Source organism: Marmota flaviventris, chromosome 9 (assembly GCF_047511675.1).
Source record: "Marmota flaviventris isolate mMarFla1 chromosome 9, mMarFla1.hap1, whole genome shotgun sequence".
NCBI classification, from domain to species: domain Eukaryota; kingdom Metazoa; phylum Chordata; class Mammalia; order Rodentia; family Sciuridae; genus Marmota; species Marmota flaviventris.
The window spans coordinates 56,392,601-56,398,600 of record NC_092506.1 but is presented as its reverse complement, the minus strand read 5'-3'; positions in this window follow the sequence as shown (position 1 = coordinate 56,398,600).

The following is a 6,000-nucleotide window of genomic DNA, read 5'->3' as shown; positions in this document are numbered from 1 at the left end:
CAGTTTGGAGTATGAAAGCAATGGAGATCCAAGACCTACTCCTAATACCCATTTATATATCTATTTTTGGGGTATTTTGATAAATGTTATGCTTTCTCCCAGGAGAATTTGAGGTAACTTAAAATAGAACTTTTTATATAAAAATCTCATCAAATATGAGTAAAAAGGATAGAACAAAATATACAAGACAAAAATAAACCCAGACACAGGGAAAGTGGTGCTTCAATTGTTTACTGCTACATAGCAAACAAATCTCAAGTGACAACCATGTATTTGTTTGATAAGTACATAAGTTAAGGCTAATGCCATTATGTTTAGGACTTCAAATAAGATGACTGGAATAGCTGTCAAAATTCAAATTAGGGCATCCTTCTTTCCTTCCATGAAACTCCTCAACATGGCTTGTGTCGCCACCTGCTTAGCATAATAACCTCTGGATGGTTGAACTTTTACATGGCCTCTCAGGTTCAAGATAGAATGTTCCAAAAAATACCAGGGTGTGAGCTACAGGCCTCTTATGATCTATCCCTAGAAGTTCTACACTGTCATGTTCCAGCAATTCTATTTTTGACGCCAGGCCAATTCTAATACAATGTGAGATGAGACTACACATAGGATAAATTTATTTCTTGGGGTCATGAATCATGGGAAGGGGCAAAAATATATGGAATAATGATTCTGAATGGTACACCAACTTCATTCAAATTATGAAAATAATTAAGATAATATTAGCTATCATTTGCTAATAACTTTGGATATAGAGGCTATCCTAAGGAAATCATATAGGTATTTAATTCCTCACACAGCCTCAAGAGGTAGATACTATTAATAGCATCACTTTGGGATGAGGAAGGTAAGGGTAGAAAGGTTAAGTGATATGCTTACCTTCAAGTCTGGCTTCTGATCTCAAGTTCTCAATCACTAAATTTTCTAGCACTCAGAGAAAATTGAGAAAAGCTTACCATTCTACAATTCATTTGTTTTCTACTACTACTACTACTACTACCACCACCACCACCACCAGGGATTGAACCCAGAAGCACTTAACCACTGAGCCACATCCCCAGCCTATTTATCTTTTATTTTGAGCCATGGTCTCATTAAGATGCCAAGGGCCTGCCTTGATAAATTGCTGAAAGGAGCTTCGAATCTTTAGTCTTCTTGTGTGAGCTTCCAGAGCCACTGAGATCTGTATTACAATTTATTGGTCTTAGAATCTTTAAAATTGTGCAGAAGACACAGTAATTGTAGTTTTAGGATCAGTTGGTTAACTGTGTAGTAAGTAATAACAATATCATGGCTGATACTTTAAGGCATTTTATTTTATCAATTGTGAGTGTAATCAGGTATGTTTTAAAGTAAAGAGTAAATAAAGTGGTTTCTTTCCAACAAGTCTCCAAGAATCAATATTGTTCCTTGAACCTGAATATTTGGTAAATCCAAGTGGTCACAATTTTGAGAATTTTGTCCCTGGGATACAGCACCTTGATTGCTGCATTTGCACAGACTTCTTTGAAGAGACTAAGGTGCTATTTTGTTCAGATTGAATATCTCCCTCATCTGTGTTTGAACCTTTGTTAATTCTGAAAGGCATAAAGGAGTTTCTCCTTTATTTTTGTGACTTCTTTCCCTGCTTCAAGCTTCTTTATGTCAGACATGGAAGTAAGGGTTTTATTGCTTTTTGTCTTTGTTTTTGTTTGTTTGTTTGTTTGTTTAGTTACTGATGGTAGGCAAGTGATCTACCACTGAGCCACAGCGCCAAGGTAAGGGTTTTATACATGAGCAAAGACAACAGAAGATGTAGTTCTAGATGAAAGTGCTGTATGCCTGCAGACTTCCTTGAAACTCCCTAACCTCAATTCCACTTCTTTCAAACCTTTCCCAGAACCTGTGGTGTATGTTGTACATGTATGTTTGCACAATCACAATTTGACCTATGTTCATAAAAGGTGCAGCTGTTCCTTGCCATTGGGAATTCCCATGGAAAGTTTTTTTAAGCTTGCCTAAATTCTTGGGATATGCTCACTATGATAATTACAATTTAGAGCCTTCTGACAACTTGAGAATTCAGAGAAGGTTTGCTCTTTCTCATTCACAAACAGCCAAGCAAACTCTTTTCTCTTTGCATTTTATCCACCCACCAAGAGAAGTAGAAGTCAAGAGCTTTGTTTTTGCTCAGCTTGGGATTAGCCTGATGGAGTAGACCCAGATCCTAACTGAATCATTGCACAACTCTTCAGTGATATATTCTGCATCTTCAGAACTGGCTGCATCAGCATTGTTCCTTCAAGGCTCAGTTCTGGAATCAGGACTTTGGAGGTTCCAGTAAACCCAACATGAATGATTAGATTGTTGATGACCTCAGATAAGTCTGTGAGAATTTTCCTTTTCTTTTTTTTTTTAAGATAGAGTGAGAGAGGGAGGGAGGGAGGGAGGGAGAGAGAGAGAGAGAGAGAGAGAGAGAGAGAGAGAGAATTTTTAATATTTATTTTTTAGTTTTCGGCGGACACAACATCTTTGTTTGTATGTGGTGCTGAGGATCGAACCAGGGCCACATCCCCAGCCCAGAATTTTTCTTTTTTGCTCACAATAAAGGCTCATTTCTCAGAGAAAATCTTGAATATTTTTCCCCTGAGTAATATTGTGTTATCAGAGAAATCCCTTTACCCTGTCTTTATTGCCTCTTCATCTTGTCAGTTCATCTTCTCTCCTACTGTTCCTTATTTTCTGGCCTTTGGAGCTCCCTTTTGTTGCTTTTCCCCCTCCTTTTAATCCCCAAATTGAAAGGCATGAAGATAGAAGGGCATGCCAGCATGAAGGAGACCTGGATACTGAGACTAGACTCCACCATGGGTCTTGTGAGAGCACCGGCATGGAACACAAGCCCTCACTCTAGAAAGGCTAAATGTAACTAAGCTTGAAAAATTAGAAATAAGTTTCACAGGCATGGTATTAGAGAGAAGTGATTTAGCACTAGTTTATAATAAGAAATTTAAAAAGACCCCAAGACTTCACTCCAGAAACAGCTCCATGTGAGCCAAAGTCTGATGGGTTTGATCCCAACCCGACTTCAGTACTATTGGCAATGTGCCACATTATAGAATAGAATGCTTGTGCCCTGACCAGACTTACCTCAGGTGTTGTGTTCAGAGCTGAGATAATTCTGACTTTGGGAATTTGGCCAATTAGAGCAGGAAAGTGTTCTGAAAAGGAGATGGAAGGGCTTTTCAGAGGTGGCTTTGAATGCTGCTGAGTGTGGAAAGGATTGGTTTATGGCTGGGAGATACTAACTTCATTGGTACTAGAGCAAAATGAGAAAATAATTACCAGCAATTTCTGAAAAGTTAATCATGGAAATCATGTCTAAAATTTATTCAAGTTTGCAGGTGAATTACTTTGCATATGCTGCAGAAGCACATTTGATAGGATTTTGTTCTTGTATTGCTTTTGTTAACCCTTCCAACAAGGTGAACTACTTTCCCCTATATTTTGTACAAATTTAATCAATATATCAATAAAAATTTGGGGAGAATTTTGATAAAGAATAAAACAAACAGTGTTTGTAGATAAAAATCTTTCCCTTTCCAGGATATGTAAGTGAATTCAAGAAAATGATTAGGGAGAAGAGTTGGGAGGAAAATCATGGCCCTTTGGTTAAATCAGAAGAAAGGTCCAATATCAGATTTAGCATATAGAAATTGTTAAAATTGAAAACATAGTTAAATAGAGTGAGAGGCAGAAGAAGAATAATGTAGATACCATTTGTTATGTATCTACTCTGGAGAAAGGGACAGGCACATGAGTTTGTTGTCATTATTCAGGGAAATAAATTTTTTAAGGAAATAAAACAGCACCCAAGAAAAAAATAATTTCCAAATTCATAAAAATAACCCAAGTTCACAGGACTGGGAAGTGTCTGTGCTGCATAGGACTCCATCTCAAATGTATCTATAGACCTGAATTTCCTAACTCACTGTGCTTCCTACAAAGAGCATTGGCTGTCAGGTGTCCTATGCAAGGGCAGGGATAACCAGAGAATGTACTAGGCAATAGAATGAGCAGCTTAACTAATCTTGAGAATGGGAAAGTGTTGAAGAAAACTGGCAACGAGTATACCATCCAAATGAGACTGTTTTTCTCTCTTCTCTTGCCTCCACCCACCAGGCTACAGGCACAGGACAGGATGTAAAAAAGTATGCTTGTGAAATTTGAGAAGAAAAAAAAAAAACATTCAGTGTCATCCTTGACTCCTTTTCCTGTACACTATGTGTCAAATTCATCAACAAATCTTATCACGCTTCTCTTAAAAATATATCCAAAATCCAACCACCTCTCCCTACTTCCAATGCTACCAGTCTGACCTGGGTCACCAACCTCTGTACCTTGTATCATGCACTAGCCTCAGTAGACAGATGTCTGCCTTTGACTATTCAGTAGATAGTCAAATATTTTAGAACTACAAGCCCAATCATTTTATTTCACTCTGAAATGGTCTTAGAACCCAATCATCTTGCACTGTTTTTCATTGCTGTGTATTTGACATTTTATTATTTATGAAAAACATCCATCCATTCATCTATTAATTTAATAAATGGGTAGTAAGATTCTTTCACTTGTCAAATGCTGTTATGTGTGTAGGGAAACAGAATACTATAAAGGTCATAAGAATTGGTAGCATGTACATATGTTGTAGTTCCTATGGTTTCTACTCTAAAACTTTACCACAATCTTGATGGCTTAAAGCAATGAGTACTTAGTCTCTTACAGCTCTGATGGGCAGAAGGTCAAAATCAGTTTCATCACAGTCCACATGTCAGAGGACAAATTCCTTATGCAGGCTGCAGGAGCCTGATTCTTTTTTTCCAGCTTTGAGAAGCTATCTAGAACCTTTGCCAACAGATATAGAACTTCTTCCATACTCAAAGCCAACCAATACAAAAGTATTAAAGTTGCCTACTTTTTATTGTTAGAGTGCTAATATTTTGGTTCTTTTTATGAATTTGTCCATGTCATGTAATATTAAAAGTATTGGATAATGTTTTCATAAGATTTTCATATTAGACTTCATGTTTACAGAATCTGAATTGATATTACTTCCTTATTTCTGATAATGGCAATTTATGAGTTCTCTATTTTTTCCTGACTTCTCTCAATATATATTTATAATAGGTCTTTATTATTTGTATTTTTATACTTACTTTCTGTTTAATTTGTTCTTCTTCTGCTTTGTTTTTTTTAATGTTGAAAACTAAGATTATTGGTTTGAGGCCATACCTGTATTCTAATAGTCTAGGCATTTGGTGCTATAAACTTAATTCTAAACTTTCCTATAAAGGCATTATACAAAATTTTATATGTGTGTTTTGCTTTGTTTGTTTGTTTTCTTAGTTTGTTTGTTTGCACCAGGGATTGAACCCAGGAGCACTTAACCGCCATATATTATGTATTGATTTTATTTCACTTTAATATTTTTATTTCCCTTTTGATTTATCTTTTGCTCCTCTGTATATACTATGGGTACTTATAATTAGATTGCTTACTTTACAAACAATGAGGATTTTTACAGATATCTTTCTGATGTTTATTTCTTGTTTAATTCCACTATAAATAAAGATAATCCTTTGTGTGATTTTAATTCTCTTAAAATCTTTTCTAAGCCATCAACATTTTTATTATCATCCTTTTACTATCAGAATTCCTCAATAGACACCTAAAGCACAAAAAGTAAAATCAATGATCAATAAATGGGATGGAGTCAAACTGAAAAGCTTCTTCAGAGCAAAGGAAATAATCAAGAACATGAACAGAGAGCCTAGAGAATGGGAGAAAATCTTTACCACCTGCACCTCAGAGAGAGCATTAATCTCTAGAATATACAAAGAACTTAAAAAAATAACATCCCCCAAAAACCAAACAACTCAATCAATAAATGGTCAAAGGAACTATACAAGCACTTCACAGAAGAATTACAAATGGTCAGAAAATATATGAAAAAGTGTT